This window comes from Nyctibius grandis, chromosome W (genome assembly GCF_013368605.1).
Source record: "Nyctibius grandis isolate bNycGra1 chromosome W, bNycGra1.pri, whole genome shotgun sequence".
NCBI lineage: Eukaryota > Metazoa > Chordata > Aves > Nyctibiiformes > Nyctibiidae > Nyctibius > Nyctibius grandis.
Genome location: NC_090694.1, coordinates 9,592,739 through 9,611,451, shown reverse-complemented (window position 1 = coordinate 9,611,451; position 18,713 = coordinate 9,592,739). Strand labels below are relative to the sequence as shown.

Below are 18,713 nucleotides of genomic sequence, written 5' to 3'. Positions count from 1 at the left end.
CAGATATATTCTCCTGAGGTTTTTCAGGTTACCAGTTGGCCAGACTGAAAAAAAAAAATTAAATCATTGTCCTTCATTGTATTTGGATGACTTCTGATTTCCTAGTTTCTCCCTTCTCTCTTAGAATTATTTTCTTTTACAGTCAGTACCCTTTTGTATGATATCAGGGTGGATTTTACTGGTTTAGATTACAGGAAGGAACGTAGGCCATAAATAGATGGTATATATTCTGCTAACTCCAGGAATACTGAAATAGCTCATCTTAGATAGGGGAAACCTAGCCAGTTGGCCAAGCGCTAGGAGATTGCAGGGTTGACAATTAGTGGGAAGCCTGAAAGAGGGATTAATGGTAGGCTGTGCTCTAAAAAGGAGCATGCTGGGCACCAGCAGATATTTGTCAGGAGCAAATTCTGGAAGAGCCATGCGCTAATGCCTTAAAACACAGTTTTGCCTTTCTCTTGACAACCCCATCCCCACAAAGTCATGGCATTCCCATGTGGTGTGTTTGCCTCTGTGTTACTGAACATTCACAGAGACTGGGCTAGCTGCCTTCTCTTTGCCTTTACCAAATGTATTCAGGAGGGGCTTGTAAAGGTCTATTTGAAGGAAATTATTCTTATGTAGTCAGCCCTTTCCATACAGCCAGTTAATTGCAAAGGCCCTGATTATTTTTGCAGAAGATGGTCTTTAGCTGGGTGACTTCTAATGCTGAATAGGCTGGCATTCATAAGACTCAGCTATCCAGAGCATTCTTCTTTTTTTTTTTCCCCCCACCATTAGTAGTGGTTTTGTGTTTCCCCTTCTGCAAGGGCAGAATTGTCTCTACCTGCCACTCCGGAGTGCTCAGGCTATAGCCATAAACTACAGCTGTTCTTTGGTAAGGTGATGAGGATGTCACTGCCCATCCAAAGATACTTAATTAAATAATAGTTTGTAGCTTGTACATGGCACCTCTGATGTTGCTCACAGAGTTTTCCAGACCTTTCATATGGACAACCTGAGCTTCTGTGGTTTTCCTCAAGATCAAACAGCAGAATGGGAAGAGAGTTCAGCCTCTCTAATATCTGAATCACTGTGGTGGTGTACAGTAGATAAGTGGCTTCCAAAAGCCCTGCTCTGCCAGAGTGCTGTCCACCATTAAAACTGTGAAACACAGGTGAGGTTCATATAACAAGTCTTTTGTTACCTAAAATACTGTCACGGTTTAAAACTGGGCCAGCTATTAAACCGGTGGCAGATGCTCTCTGTTAACCCTCCCCATCCCACAGAAGGGAAAAGGGAGAGAGACTTATGGGTTGGAAAGTTAAAACAGTTTTAATAAACTATAATAATGAAAAAGAGTATAATAATAATGGAAATAATCAAATATATACAAACATATACAAAACCAAGATGGAGCTCCCCCGATGTCGGTCACGTTACCACCGGCACTGCAGGGCAGGCTCCGGGAAGGCCCATACCAGGCCCAGCGATGGACGGGAACTGGATTCAGGAACACACGGATCAGGATCGGGGGCAGCAGGAAAATGGACAGAGTCCTCTTCGGACACCAGCCATAGCAGAAAAAGGGGGAGAAGGGAGAAGAAGAAGGGACGAGACCCTCGTGATCCCCCCACTTTATACTGAGGATGACACGTATGGGATGGAATACCTCACTGGTCAATTTTGGGTCACCTGTCCTGTCTGCTCCTCCCTGCAGATGCGACCCTTCTGTGGCTCTTCACTTGTAATTAGTGAGGAATTTAGCAGTGACCTTGGTTTCTCTAAGAATAAGTACAGCAAGAGCCTTTCTGCATAACATCCCTACCGGTGCCTCAGCGATAACTATAAACTTTGAGTGTTATCAGTCCTAGAAGCAGACCTTGTCTGCAAAACATGCAGTTAGTTTCAGAAAGTGCAGTTACTTAGAAGAGACTTAGCTGAAAGTAAAAATCACTGAAAGGAAAATTGGTCTGGTTTAGGCCAAACCAGGACAAATACTCTTAAAATTGTGATGTGAAACAGGTTAAACCAGAAAACAACTATGGGCCAGAATTCAGGCAATCCTGCAAGAAATTGTCCTTTCCTCAAATGGAAAAGGAGAACGAATAGAGAACATAAGGCTTAGGTGGGTTTTTGGTTTCGTTGGGGAGGGAGTGTCTCTCCACATAGGTGTTTCTTCCTTGGTATCAAATAATAAAGTTAGAGGGAACATTTGGTGCTAAGTGAGGCTGGGTTGATGGCTGAATCCTGAAGACTTTGTTCAGTTGCCACTCAGTCTCTCCTCTACTAACAATTGCAGGATTCAGCAAATAGTTGTTGTGCATATACAGTATTTGTTAGGGTTCTGACTCTACATCCAGAGAATAAAATATGAAAATATTTGAATACTCTGTCTTAAAGCTAGAGCACTGTTTACAAGTAGTTTGCTTCACAGCAGTTTTCTCTGCATTCATTGAAAGTGTGTAGTGATTTCACAGTATACAAGAGTTAATTCACAGAATCACAGAATCACAGAATGTTAGGGATTGGAAGGGACCTCGAAAGATCATCTAGTCCAATCCCCCTGCCGTGGCAGGATTGCCTAGACCATATCACACAGGAACGCGTCCAGGCGGGTTTTGAATGTCTCCAGAGAAGGAGACTCCACAACTCTCTGGGCAGCCTGTTCCAGTGTTCGGTCACCCTCACCGTAAAGAAGTTTTTCCTCATATTTATGTGAAACCTCCTGTGTTCCAGCTTGCACCCATTGCCCCTTGTCCTGTCAAGGGATGTCACTGAGAAGAGCCTGGCTCCATCCTCATGACACTTGCCCTTCACATATTTATAAACATTAATGAGGTCACCCCTCAGTCTCCTCTTCTCTAAGCTAAAGAGACCCAGCTCCCTCAGCCTCTCCTCATAAGGGAGATGTTCCACTCCCTTAATCATCTTCGTGGCTCTGCGCTGGACTCTCTCTAGCAGTTCCCTGTCCTTCTTGAACTGAGGGGCCCAGAACTGGACACAATACTCCAGATGCGGCCTCACCAGGGCAGAGTAGAGGGGGAGGAGAACCTCTCTCGACCTGCTAACCACACCCCTTCTAATACACCCCAGGATGCCATTGGCCTTCTTGGCCACAAGAGTCTCCCTCCATTCCAGTTATAAACTGTCAGCCATAAGTTTGCAGCATGCACAGTAAGAAGCATCCCTGGCTCAGAGAAGTGATGTGGAGAGGTGACGGATCCTCTTGTACCCTGAGGGTGAGGAGAAGCCAGGCTCTCTGCCTCTCCCCCGGTCACAGAGGCCAAAATCACTCGTGTGTCTCAGGGCAAGGAGCAGCTTCCTGGAGGCTGGGTCTGTTGCCTCAGCCTCGCTGTAGAACCAGCCAAATGCTTCTGTGCCACTCCAATTGCTGTTTAATGAAATACGTTGCCAGCTGCCTTTACTTTGCCCTTATGTGGTGCCTTTGGCCTCTTCTCTTCTTGCTCACACAGGAGATCAGGGTTTAGAGGACAGCTTCTCTGTCACATGCCCTCTTCTAGTGTGGCATCTTAGGTGATTGTCTACCTTCCCTAAGCTCCAAGCATTGAGTTACTGGTCTAATTCTCACTCCCTCAGTCTGGTGAATCTGTACACAATGGCAGCGAGGTGTCTCAGGTGTTCATCAGTCAGGTGGTGCTGCAAGCTGAGAGCAGGGGAGGTGAGCATTGCCACCGCCTGTGCTCAGAGCTTTCCTGCCCAGCTCACCACCCTCAGGCACACAGCTGCATGATTAGCAGTTGCTGCTAATCAACTTCTATTTTTCAAGGTTAAAGAAGAAAGGTGAAGAAGAAAAAAATGCTGTACTGTTTTAAAGGTGATTGCTTGTGTATTTAGAATAAGGACTTCATGTGCGCTGCCAAACAAATAGAATTAAATTGTCTGTTATGTAAAGGTTTTAATGACTTTCTTCATCTGTCTGCTTAGGAAAACCACACATCTGGCAAAATTTTGAGAACGCTCAATGCATTAAAGAAAGTTCATCTAAATAAAGGAGGGTTAACACAACATTGCAGTTACTTAATCCTGTATTGTCCTGCCATATGACTGCAGGAATACTGAGATGCAACGTTTCTTTTGCCTGGTGCACAGATTATGCTTTTCCTGTCATCTTCCAGAATCAGTTGCTTTGTTAAACCTGTCATGGGAAGGAAACAGAGGGGCAACAAACTTTTTACAGCAAGGCTTCAAGGCACAGTGACATTTCCAAGGCACAGTGAAAAGCTCACAGGCTGAAGAATCAAAGGCAAACTCTACATTCAGCTCTTGGACTGGTACCAGAATGAAGAACTACGCTCGTAAGGTCAGCTATTCAAAATGAACTGGAAGCATCTGGATTTATTCAGAGCAATTAATTAGCTATTTGTTTGACCTTTATCTATTGAGTTACTTTTCAAAGCAGCAAGCTAAAACCTGAAAATTTGTGTCAAATATTTTGCATGCGTCAAATGTACTGCAACTCGCCACTTTTGTGCACAAAGTTTACAGTTTTAATTGCAAAGCCTCTTTTACCTTGTAGATTAAGATCCTGACACACTAAATTTATTAGTGAGAGATGGACATAAACAGCTTCCAGTTTTATCTCTGATTTTGAACAGAACTGAAATATGTAGATATACCAGATTAGTTTTTGAAATAATTTCCAAACTAATCCTTGGGCTTTCAGTAAACTGCTTTTTTTACTAAGTTTGTCACAGTGTCCATTATGTGCAGGATTGCATATTCATATAGAATTATTTAAATTCCTTATTGGGACCATCTTGTTAAATGGGGATGTGATTACCCTACAAACTATGACAACAGGATATGTGAATGGCAGAGGTCTTGAAAACACCTGGCAGGTGGCATCCTGAGGACAGCAGAGAGGACGATGGACACCTGGAAGGCTATGAAGAGGGCAGGCAGCAGACTGACCCCATTTGAGAAACTAATGCAGGCTATGTCCCAGAATAACAAAGTGGTGAAAGAATTAATCCTGGGAAAGAGAATTGGCTTCTATCAAATCAGAGGAGAAATAGGAAGTGGGAATTTCCCAAGTGAAACTTAGAATTCATTCCCTAACCAAAAGTGGGCAGCACTGTGTGGGGCACCTGTGTGCTGAGCACCCTAGTTCTGTATGTATACAAATGGACCTCTTTGCAAAGAAAGATGCTTTCTGAACTTTAAGTACACATATAGGTTGTGTGTGCCTTTTTTTTTTGTTGTTGTTGTGTGAATCTATAGGCAGAGTCACAGGTAAGTGATTAGGTTTGGATTAATCTTTAAAGCAGACAAACATTTTCTCTAGCTGGCAGCTATTACAAGAAAAATTAGTGTCTGCACTTTGGGGAGTTAACACATCTTGCCCCATGGCTCAAGCACCCTCCCAGTTTGGAGAAAAAAACCCCCAAAAACAAAAAACAAAAAACCAAAAACAACAAAAAACACAAACCACCCCACCCACCCCCCCAAAAAAAAAACCCAAACAAAACAAAACAATGTTGTGCCTCCCCTCCTACAACTCATCCTGTCCATCCACCTTCTTCCCTGCCCCAGCTCATGGGCTGCAGGGCTATAGGTGCTAAACCCCCAGGGCAGCCTGGCTAGGTACACTCCTGCCTGCAGCCAGAGTTAGCAAGACTTCCTTTGTTTCATAGCAAATTTTACTAGTATGGACAAGGCTTTTATTTGGTCACAGTAATTTTGGTGAGAAATTTTATGCCTGCTTTACTGACTTATTTGCAGGGGGCTCATTAATGTAAAAAGCTGGGACAGGGGATATAGGTGTGGGCTGAGCAGGTGCAGGAAAATGAGCTTTAGTACAGCCAAACCAGGGTAGAAGGTTGTGGTGAACTGTCAATTATTTTTCTTTTTGTAAGTAAAGAAAAGCACCCTAATATGCTGCTTCTAGGAAGAACTGGAAAGGCTAGGTAACTGCAGCAACCACTTCAGTTATAGGTATACCTAAGAACCTGTCTTCATCTATCCTGTTTCTTCTTCTGCCTCTGCCTGGCAATAACAAACTGTTCTTTTCCCTCAGGGATAACTAGTTTTCCCCACATCTTTGTACACTACTATCTCCTGTTTTTCTCATAGTCTTTCCTTTCCAATTTGATTGATTCTCCTTCTCTCCATCATCTTAACAGGTGAGAGAACAAGATATGCCTTAAAACCTTCATGCCGTATTATCTATTATTTTCTCTGACCACCTCTTTCAGCCCAGACTGCAGAGGTGTGAAAGCTCACATTAAATAACTTCATAATATTAAGTAAAAACATTGAGTGTTTTTATACCAAAACACACATACAAATGTAATGGCCTTCTTACTCTTCTATTAAAGCAAGAAGTAAATCACAGAATCACAGAATCACAGAATCACAGAATGTTAGGGATTGGAAGGGACCTCGAAAGATCATCTAGTCCAATCCCCCTGCCGGGGCAGGATTGCCTAGACCATATCACACAGGAACGCGTCCAGGCGGGTTTTGAATGTCTCCAGAGAAGGAGACTCCACAACCTCTCTGGGCAGCCTGTTCCAGTGTTCGGTCACCCTCACCGTAAAGAAGTTTTTCCTCAAATTTAAGTGGAACCTCCTGTGTTCCAGCTTGCACCCATTGCCCCTTGTCCTGTCAAGGGATGTCACTGAGAAGAGCCTGGCTCCATCCTCTTGACACTTGCCCTTTACATATTTATAAACATTAATGAGGTCACCCCTCAGTCTCCTCTTCTCTAAGCTAAAGAGACCCAGCTCCCTCAGCCTCTCCTCATAAGGGAGATGTTCCACTCCCTTAATCATCTTCGTGGCTCTGCGCTGGACTCTCTCTAGCAGTTCCCTGTCCTTCTTGAACTGAGGTGCCCAGAACTGGACACAATACTCCAGATGCGGCCTCACCAGGGCAGAGTAGAGGGGGAGGAGAACCTCTCTCGACCTGCTGACCACACCCCTTCTAATACACCCCAGGATGCCATTGGCCTTCTTGGCCACAAGGGCACACTGCTGGCTCATGGTCATCCTGTTGTCCACTAGGACCCCCAGGTCCCTTTCCCCTACGCTGCTCTCCAACAGGTCTGCCCCCAACTTGTACTGGTACATGGGGTTGTTCTTGCCCAGATGCAGGACTCTACACTTGCCCTTGTTATATTTCATTAAATTTCTCCCCGCCCAACTCTCCAGCCTGTCCAGGTCTCTCTGAATGGCTGCGCAGCCTTCCGCTGTGTCAGCCACTCCTCCCAGTTTTGTGTCATCAGCGAACTTGCTGACAGCGCACTCTAATCCCTCATCCAAGTCATTAATGAATATATTGAATAGAACTGGTCCCAGAACCGACCCTTGCGGAACTCCGCTAGACACAGACCTCCAACTGGACTCTGTCCCGCTGACCACTACTCTCTGGCTTCTTTCCTTCAGCCAGTTCACAATCCACCTCACTACCCGATCATCCAGACCACACTTCCCCAGTTTAGCTGCGAGGATGCTGTGGGAGACCGTGTCAAACGCTTTACTGAAATCGAGATAGACCACATCCACAGCTTTACCATCATCTATCCACCGGGTTATGTCCTCATAAAAGGCTATCAAGTTGGTTGAGCAAGACTTCCCCTTGGTGAAGCCATGCTGAGTGCCCCTAATGATCCCCCTATCCTTGATGTGCCTAGAGACAGCACCAAGAACAAGTTGCTCCATCACCTTTCCGGGGATGGAGGTGAGGCTGACCGGTCTATAGTTACCCGGGTCCTCCTTCTTGCCCTTTTTGAAGACTGGAGTGACATTCGCTTTCCTCCAGTCCTCAGGCACCTCTCCCGTTGCCCACGACTTAGCAAAGATGATGGAGAGTGGCCTAGCAATGACTTCCGCCAGCTCCCTCAGCACCCGTGGGTGCATCCCATCAGGGCCCATGGATTTATGGACGTCCAGGTTGCTTAATTGGTCCCTGACCCAGCCCTCATCAACCAAGACAGATTCCTCCTCTATCCTGACTTCTTCTGAGGCCTCAGGGGTCCGGGGCTCCTCAGGACAGCCTCCAACAGTATAGACAGAGGCAAAGAAGGCATTCAGTAACTCCGCCTTCTTTTTATCCTCTGTCTCCAGGACCCCCACCTCATTCATCAGTGGGCCTACATTGCCTCTAGTGTTGGCTTTACCTGCAATGTATTTGAAGAAGCCCTTTCTGTTGTCCTTGACCTCTCTTGCAAGGTTTAATTCCAAGGAATGGTACTGACTTTTTTTAATTTACCCCCAACATGCTAGAAACCAAGGTGAAGTCGTTTTCTAAAAGATTTGATAAAAATGATTAATTGTTAAGAAATCTGTGAATGATTGACTAAGATATTCTTGGGGAATAAAAAAAACAAAGCTTTTTCCCAGAAATAACAGGTGTTTTTGCCATGATCCAGTTTAATTTTGCTGTCTTGATAAGTTATACAAAGCCACTGTAAACCTATTTTAACCAGACTAATCCTTCAAATACCAGCTGTATTTAACAGAGTGAATACAAAAGCCATAACCTACCCGTTAATACAGAAACATAAGGGCAATTGTGATTGACCTATCCATACTGCTCTGAGCTACCCTGGTGATGTAGTGCAGCTGCAGATGTTTATCTGTGTTTTGTAACCCTTGGCTTCACTGTAGATATGCTACAGAAACACACAGAACTTAACAGCAGCTTTGCATTACCAGGACAGTGTAAGACCACTAGATTTGCTGTCTTACAGGATCCCTGCAACTTATTCTACTTCACTGTTGTTTTTTTTTTTTCCTTCCTCAGAATAAAATCTGCATGGTGTGGATTCATGGCCCACTGTGGCATACATACCTAAAAAAGTTTTACTTTTCCTGTGTTCTGTACAGTACCAAGAACTACTCATGCATGAACACATTGGAAAAACTGGCACAGCTATCCTGAGAAAGACAAATCTCTACAACACTGATTTTGGTAACTGAGAATTTGTGGGGGTAAGAAGTTAGGGAAAAGTTCTGTAAGTTGCACCGACTTAAACACACCTTTCCATTATAAACTTACAGAGTTATAGCCAAAGCCCCTAAATTACCCCCAAGTTTGTCTACTCTGACATAAAGTACCTAAATTTGACACCTCCATTAGTCTGCAAGTACCTAGCTCATCTGAACAGCACTGAGCTAACAACGAAAGAGAAAGCACAGACTTTCTTTGCCAGTGTTAGACACCAGAAGTAGATGATGTAACTGTGGCCATCAGACACATATTAGCTTGACAGCAGTGGAGCACACTAAGACAGCAGATGATTTGATTAGCCCTTGCAATACTCTACCAGCTTTTAGCTACATCAGCAGTGAATAGGATGCTGGGGACAGAAAGAAACATAGGTGTTTATGAAAGTTTACAGGGCTTAGTAGGCCTCTGTAGCTTAGCTTATACTGATCAGAGGTGAAATTTTATTGCACTTCTATAACCAAGCATTGTTGTAAGTAAATAGTATTACCATTTTGTACTGATTGCATTAACACCTGAAAAGAAAAATGCTTTTCATGAGAAAGTTGCAATTAAGATTTTCGACAAGACAAAACTAAGATCAGAAGACTCAACATTTGTTATCTCATGAAATATCCAGCATTGAAAAACTGCACCACTCAAATATCAGACTGTATGAAGTGGTGGAGACACTCTCAAAAACTGCACCTGGTGATGGAGTATGAAGGAGGCAGGGAGCTCTTCACTAAAATCAGCACAGAAGGGAAGCTGCTAGAAACAGAGGGTAAAATAATATTCTAGATTGTGTCTGCTGTGAAGCACACCGTAAGTTGCTCTTCTTCCACAGGCATGTTGCCCCTCACTACTCTAGCAGATTTTGTGGATGTATCTTTTGGTTTTCAACTAGTAGGTTTACTGTTACCAAGATTTCAGGCCCATGTTTCTGAAGAGCAAAACAGCTAGAGAATAGCTATCTTAAAGGTATCCATCTTGAGTTACTGCCTCTCTGTTGACAGCTTTTGCAGACTTCTGCAGAAACATTTTATTTTTGCTAAGCCATTGTCACGGTTTAAAGCTGGGCTGGCTATTAAACCTATGGCAGATGCTCTCTGTTAACCCTCCCCCCACCCGAAGGGAAAGGGAAAGGGAAAAGGGAGAGAGGCTTCCGGGTTGGAAAGTTAAAACAGTTTTAATAAACTATAATAATGAAAAAGAGTATAACAACAATAATAGAAATAATCAAATATATACAAATATATATACAAAACCAAGATTGAGCTCCCCTGAAGTCAGCCACGTCACCACCGGCACTGCAGGGCAGGCTCCGGGAAGGCCCAGCCTGGGCCTAGCGACGGTCGAGAGCTGGATTCAGGAATGCACGGATCGGGATCGGGGGCAGCAGGAAAACAGACGGAGTCCTCCTTGGACACCGGCCATAGCAGAAAGAGCGAGACCCTCGTGATCCCCCCGCTTTATACTGAGAATGACGTGTATGGGATGGAATACCCTCGTTGGTCAATTTTGGGTCACCTGCCCTGTCCGCTCCCCCCTGCAGCTGCGACCCCCCTTCGGCTCTTCACTCATAAGCAGTGAGGAATTCAGCAGTGACCTTGGTTTCTCTCAAGAACAAGTACAGCAAGAGCCTTTCTGCACAACATCCCTACCAGTGCCTCAGTGATAACTACAAACTTCGAGCGTTATCAGTCCTGGAAGCAGACACTGTCTGCAAAAACATGCAGTTAGTTTCAGAAAGTGCAGTTACTTAGAGGAGACTTAGCTGAAAGTAAAAATCACTGAAAGGAAAATCGGCCTGGTTTAGGCCAAACCAGGACATTCCACCCCTTATTCCATACCATTCACGTCATACTCAGATCACCACTAACTTTTCATTTTAAAATATATACAGATAACATTAGTTTATGATTCATCTCTATACAAAAAAAAAGTTCATCAAGTTCATTTAGTTCAGGATTGTGGGTTTCCATCTGGCTAGGAGTCTCTCAGGGTAGGAGAGATGGTATGAGCTTTGTCACAGTTCGTGCCCATGGGTTGCAGGTTAAAGATGTCAGTCTTGAGGAGGTTACTGGACGCCACTTGCAGCTAGCTCCAATCTCATCACCACTGCTTCAACCTGAAAGACACTTATGAACACTGTTAGTATTATGCAGCAATTAACATCATGCAGTTCAGAATTAAGTATTCTCACCCAAGATCAGATCACCTTCAGGGACACATCGGACTCCACCATCCTGCAGCATCACCCACCAAGTACATCCAGGTCCTTGAGCAAAAGCAATCCCATGAATGGGTTTACCTTTGCCTGTAGCAGGAAGAACCCAAACAGTTTTTCCCAACAGATTCCTTTCATGCACCACAGGGACTTTATCCCCTTCTACTGTATGTAAAAGATCTGACTGAGCAGGGCCAGCTCGGTTGATAGATCCTCTGGTGTTAACTAGCCAGGTAGCTTGTGCCAAATGCTTATCCCAGTTTTTAAAGGTTCCACCTCCCATTGCTTTTAGGGTAGTTTTTAACAGCCCATTATACCGTTCAACTTTCCCAGATGCTGGTGCATGATAGGGGATGTGATATACCCATTCGATGCCATGCTCTTTGGCCCAGTTATCTATGAGACTGTTTTTGAAATGAGTACCATTGTCCGACTCAATTCTCTCTGGTGTGCCGTGTCACCACAAGATTTGCTTTTCGAGGCCCAGGATAGTGTTCCGGGCAGTGGCATGGGGCACAGAGTATGTTTCCAGCCATCCGGTGGTCGCCTCCACCATGGTAAGCACATAGCGTTTTCCCTGGCGGGTTTGAGGGAGTGTGATATAGTCAATCTGCCAGGCCTCCCCATATTTATATTTCAACCAGCACCCCCCATACCACAAAGGTTTTAACCGTTTGGCTTGCTTAATTGCGGCGCATGTTTCACAATCATGGATAACCTGTGCAATAGAGTCCATAGTTAAGTCCACCCCTCGGTCACGAGCCCATCTCTATGTTGCATCTCTCCCTTGATGACCTGAAGTGTCATGAGCCCACCGAGCTAAAAATAGTTCACCTTTATGTTCCCAGTCCAAATCTATTTGGAACACTTTAGCAGCCTGATCTGCTTGTTGGTTGTTTCGATGTTCCTCAGTTGCCCGACTTTTAGGTACGTGAGCATCTACATGACGTACCTTCACGACTAGTTTCTCTAGCCGAGCAGCAATATCTTGCCACAATTCAGCAGCCCAAATAGGTTTACCTTTACGCTGCCAGTTGCTTCGCTTCCACTGCTTTAACCACCCCCACAAGGCATTTGCCACCATCCATGAGTCAGTATAAAGATACAGCCTTGGCCACTTTTCTCGTTCAGCAATGTCTAAAGCCAGCGGGATGGCTTTTACCTCTGCAAATTGACTTGATTCACCTTGTCCTTCTGTGGCTTCTGTGACTCGTCGTATAGGACTCCATACAGCAGCTTTCCACTTCTGATGCTTTCCTACAAGACGGCAGGATCCATCGGTGAACAGGACATACTGCTTCTCATCCTTTGGTAGTTCATTATACGGTGGGGCTTCTTCAGCACGTGTCACCTCCTTTTCTGGTGGCATTCCAAAGTCTTTGCCTTCTGGCCAGTCCATGATCACTTCTAAGATTCCTGGGCGATTAGGGTTTCCTATTCGAGCCCTCTGTGTAATTAATGCAATCCATTTACTCCATGTAGCATCAGTTGCATGATGAGTAGTAGGAACCTTACCCTTGAACATCCAGCCTAGTACTGGTAATCGGGGTGCCAGGAGAAGCTGTGCTTCAGTACCAATTACCTCTGAAGCAGCTCTAACTCCTTCATATGCTGCCAGTATCTCTTTTTCAGTTGGGGTGTAATTGGCCTCAGAACCCTTGTATCCTCGACTCCAAAATCCTAGGGGTCGACCTCGAGTCTCCCCTGGCACTTTCTGCCAGAGGCTCCAGGTAGGACCATTGTCCCCAGCTGAGGTGTAGAGCACATTTTTAACATCTTGTCCCATACGGACTGGTCCAAGGGCTACTGCATGCACAATCTCTTGTTTAATCTGTTCAAAAGCCTGTCGTTGTTCAGGGCCCCACTGAAAAATCATTTTTCTTTCTGGTCACTTGATAAAGAGGGCATACTATCTGGCTGTAATCTGGAATATGCATTCTCCAGAAACCCACAACGCCTAAGAAGGCTTATGTTTCCTTTTTGTTAGTTGGTGGGGACATAGCTGTTATTTTGTTGATCACCTCTATCGGGATCTGGCGACGCCCATTTTACCATTTAATCCCTAAAAACTGGATCTCCCGGGCAGGTCCCTTGACCTTGCCTCTTTTTATGGCAAAACCAGCTTTCAGAAGAATTTGGATTATTTTCTCCCCTTTCTCAAAGACTTCTGCTGCTGTATCACCCCACACAATGATGTCATCAATGTATTGCAAATGTTCTGGAGATCCACCCTCTTCTAGTGCAGTCTGGATCAGTCCGTGGCAAATAGTAGGACTGTGTTTCCACCCCTGGGGCAGTCGATTCCAGGTATACTGGATACCTCTCCAGGTAAAAGCAAACTGTGGCCTGCACTTTGGTGCCAAGGGAATAGAGAAAAATGCATTAGCAATGTCTATGGTGGCGTACCACTTGGCTGCCTTTGACTCCAGTTCGTATTGAAGTTCTAGCATGTCTGGTACAGCAGCACTCAGAGGTGGTGTAACTTCATTTAGGCCACGATAGTCCACAGTTAATCTCCATTCTCCATTAGACTTTTGCACTGGCCATATAGGACTATTAAAGGGTGAGCGAGTCTTGCTAATCACTCCTTGATTTTCTAATTGTCTAGTCAGTTTATGAATGGGGATCAGGGAGTCTCGATTGGTGCGATATTGTCGTCGGTGCACCGTGGCAGTAGCAATTGGCACCTGTTGTTCTTCAACTTTCAGCAACCCCACAACAGAAGGATCCTCTGAGAGGCCAGGCAAGGTAGACAGCTGTTTAATGTCCTCAGTCTCTACAGCTGCTACACCAAAGGCCCATCTACACCCTTTTGGGTCCTTAAAATACCCTCTCTTAAGGTAGTCTATGCCAAGGATGCATGGAGCATCTGGACCAGTCACAATGGGGTGCTTTTTCCATTCATTTTCAGTTAGGCTCACTTCGGCCTCCAATACAGATAACTCTTGAGATCCCCCTGTTATTCCCGAGATACTGACAGATTCTGTCCCTTTATGATTCGATGGCATGAGGGTGCACTGTGCACCAGTGTCTACCAGGGCTCGATACTTTTGTGGTTTTAATGTGCCAGGCCATCGAATCCACACAGTCCAATAAATTCGGTTATCCCTCTCCTCCTCCTGGCTGGAGGCAGGGCCCCTCTAATTAAAGATTGGATTCGTGCAGCTCACGGGGATTGGACCTTCATTTTCCCTATTCATATTTGGGAAATAGGGACCTGAGGCCCATCTACTGTGACTGGGGTCCTGCTCATTGGTAACTGGAGCAGCCATCCTCCTAGGAAAATTCTCTCTGGTATTTCTGTTAGCTTGCAACTCACGTACTCGTGCCTGTAGGGTACTGGTAGGTTGTCCATGCCATCTGTTCATGTCCTCCCCATAATCACGCAGGGTAAACCACAGGATACCTTGTGACGTGTTCCGTTTCCTTTGAGCCGGTCCAGTAGGAGGGCGTTTCCTCCTAAAGGCTGCAACGCGGGCCTGTGTAGGTAGAGATTTAAGTTGATTCTCGATCCTGGACAGTTTGTCTGACAGTTGTTTAAATGAGTCCTTGTTTTTCTTAGTCAGTTTTTCCACAGCCCAGATGCGTGCCTGCAGTGGGGAAGAAATACTATCTTCATACTGTCGCATACAGTTAGCCATTTTACCCACACTAGGTCGTGCTGTAGCATCTTCTCCCCATACTAATATTGACAATGTATGGGTATATGTCGGTGGAGCACTCTGTACAACCTTCCGGAACATGGATTGGTTGCATTCCACTTCATCAGGATTTACAGGATCTGCAATGTCCCGTGGGTGTCTATAAATGATCTCTTGCACAGCTAGTTCTCTAAGGTAGTTAATACCTTTTTCTATAGTGATCCATTTGCTTAGGTGGCTCAGAACATCATCTTTATAGGGATACCTGCTCTTTACAGCTGACAAGAGTCACCTCCAGAGACTGATAGTGTTCGACCTTCTTGGAAGCATCTTATCAATACCACCATCTCTGGACAGGGATCCCAACTGTCTGGCTTCTCTACCATCCAATTCTATGCTATCCGCCCCATTATCCCAGCATCGGAGCAACCAGGTAATAATTGGCTCACCATCATAACGACTAAAGTCTTTCCTTATACTTCGCAGTTCTTTCAGGGATAAGGAGTGGTAGGTTATCTCTACGTCCGAGTCCTCCTGTGATTGTTCTGCTTTAGAAGGATCTTTCTTGTGTGATGGGTCTGCTTTAAAAAGACGATCAAGGAAACTCCCATCTGTGTCAGGACCTGACTCTGACTGAGAAGGGCCCTCACCTGGGTCCCGTGCTGGCTCTGCCTTAGAAGCCTCTGAGTCATCATCCTTCACTTTACTAGCTGATTTCTTTCGGTGTTTTCTCCTGGTTACAGGGGCAGCATGACACCTCCCGCTGTTACTGCACTGACATCTCATCACATACCACAACAGAAACACATTCAGGACACCCAAAAATAACAACATGCCCTGTTCGAATTTTGCAGGGATCGGCTTGGCAAAAAAGGAGCAGATACTATCAAAATCAGTTAAAAGACGCCCGGTGTGCGCAGCTACGGATTCGCGATTAAAGCTGCCCATCATTGTATCATAGAGATAAGAGATCGGAATAATAACTGCCCAGTTTATCACGACATAAATCAGTATCAAAACCCATACCAAAATGACACATTTCGACCAGCACGCCCTGTTAAACCACATGAAAGCACTAACACACAGCGCATACGGCAAGTAAGGTATCATTACACTTAACTCTAAAACAAGCTTTATAAAGAAAAGAGGTAACACAAGGCTCACAAATAACATTATCATCTTAACTATCTGTTTTAATTTCCAACCCCTTGTAAATCTCAAAGGAAGAAATCTGATACTCTCTTGGCTGAGCTCTCTGGGTCTCCTCCTACTGGAGCTGGGATTCGACTTATCAGAGCAACCTGTCGGAGCTTCTCTCAAGCCCCACGTTGGGCGCCAATAAATCTGTCACGGTTTAAAGCTGGGCTGGCTATTAAACCTATGGCAGATGCTCTCTGTTAACCCTCCCCCCCCACCCGAAGGGAAAGGGAAAGGGAAAAGGGAGAGAGGCTTCCGGGTTGGAAAGTTAAAACAGTTTTAATAAACTATAATAATGAAAAAGAGTATAATAACAATAATAGAAATAATCAAATATATACAAATATATATACAAAACCAAGATTGAGCTCCCCTGAAGTCAGCCACGTCACCACCGGCACTGCAGGGCAGGCTCCGGGAAGGCCCAGGCTGGGCCTAGCGATGGTCGAGAGCTGGATTCAGGAATGCACGGATCGGGATCGGGGGCAGCAGGAAAACAGATGGAGCCCTCCTTGGACACCGGCCATAGCAGAAAGAGGGCGAGACCCTCGTGATCCCCCCGCTTTATACTGAGAATGACGTGTATGGGATGGAATACCCTCGTTGGTCAATTTTGGGTCACCTGCCCTGTCTGCTCCCCCCTGCAGCTGCGACCCCCCTTCGGCTCTTCACTCATAAGCAGTGAGGAATTCAGCAGTGACCTTGGTTTCTCTCAAGAACAAGTACAGCAAGAGCCTTTCTGCACAACATCCCTACCAGTGCCTCAGTGATAACTACAAACTTCGAGCGTTATCAGTCCTGGAAGCAGACACTGTCTGCAAAAACATGCAGTTAGTTTCAGAAAGTGCAGTTACTTAGAGGAGACTTAGCTGAAAGTAAAAATCACTGAAAGGAAAATCGGCCTGGTTTAGGCCAAACCAGGACAGCCATCAAATCCAGGCTATTTAAATCCCATCTCACTGCCGTCAACCCACATGAGGACAGAAGATCCCTGCCTGTTATTGATGACAGTTTAAAAATCTTAGGATGCCAAAGGGTTTCTTTATTGCCTCCAGATACACATACACCTTGTTACTTCAAAGAGTGGGTCAGAGAATGCTCAAACACATCCATTCCTCCTAGTTATTTCAAAGATGAAGCTAAACCCTTACCCTAATCAAGACATATATCTCTACTAAGAGTAAATTCAGTTTGAGTCCTTGACTACTACTGCCATTGTCAAAGAAAAAGAGTACAGGTTACATTAGATTTCTAAAACTTGAAGACACCACTAAACTTTGTGTCCTGCAAGGATGTGAAATACCACAAGACCCAAGTCTGGGGTCCTTTTCTCCTGCCACCACCAGTTCTTCATAGGACATTAGATCACACAACAGAACTGTAGCAACTTTCTTACTTTATATGTGATTACACTTGCTTCATGGTCTTGGTAAACTAAAAGCTTCCACGAGTCCACAAGCTTACAATACATACAAAAATGGAATTAGTTAAAAAAAATATTTTTGTTACTTACATCATTACAGAAATGTAGTAATTGCAAAAGCAAGTGCTCTGAACCCTGAAAAAATAAAATACACAGATTTTGTACGTGAAGATATCTAGTCTTGTAGGAGTAGCCATGATGCCATCGCAAATCTGCTTAATGAAAATAGTTGATATTAGTTAACAAGAGACTGCTATTCTTATAAAAACAGCATCCTCCTCCTTATATTCTCCATCTACTCTTTTTTTTTGTATTAGTAGAGAATTAAGTTAAATTTGTTTAACTACTTTAACTTTTAAATTTCATTGCAATGCTTATTTCTGACTTTATCCAAGGTAATTACCTTTCTCTTGTATGGTAATTTATTGATTAGGGGTAGTCACTTGAGAACTTTCCTATGAACAAGCTAATACCAAATTTTCCTCTTCTTCTACAGCATAAGAATAATATTATTCACCAGGACTTGAAAGCAGAAAATGTATTCTACACCAGTAACACCTGTGTTAAGGTGGTAGACTTTGGATTCAGTACAATAAGTAAAAGAGAAAACTTTAAATACTTTCTGTGGCTCTCCTCCTTATGCTGCCCCTGAACTCTTCAGAGATAAAAATATGTTAGCATTTACATAGCTATCTGGGCACTGGGAATCCTGTTATACTTTACAATGACAGGTATCATGCCATTTCAGGCAGATACAGTAGCTAAACTGAAAAAGTGCATTCTTGAAGGAACATACAGTTTGCTTCCCTGCCTCTCAAACTTGCCAGAAACTGATAAAAGGAGTCCTTCAGCCAGTACCAGCCAAACAAGACTCTGTCAAACTTATTATGAACAATTAATGGGTGAAAGGGATACAGTACCCCCAAACCTTTACAGCTATTTGATAAATACTTTGGATCCAGTTTAGAGATCAGTACACTCAAAGAAGAAGAAAATTGAAGTGAAAAATATTCTGGAAGATCTGGGAATTGCAGACCACCACATTCAAAATAACCAGGGAAGAGACACTCACAGCTCAATAACAAGGATCTACAGAATTGTTTTGCACCAAATACAGAAAAGGGTACTTGAATGTGTTCCTATAATGTCCTATCCAGATCCCAAAGAACAAGACTTCAGGAGAGGAATCCGTTCTTACAGTGGGATGAAGCACACATCCAAGCTGTGTTCTATTTTATAAATTACACCGCAGGCTTTCTACTCAGCACATTTAACAAAAGGTTTTATTCAC

At 44.3% G+C, this 18,713-nt stretch overlaps 1 pseudogene; it reads left to right on the top strand.

Moving 5' to 3' along the window:
- Window positions 1–4,793: 4,793 nt before the first annotated feature.
- LOC137675751 (serine/threonine-protein kinase NIM1-like) lies at window positions 4,794–18,662 on the top strand (annotated as a pseudogene).
- The last annotated feature ends 51 nt before the right edge of the window (window positions 18,663–18,713 follow it).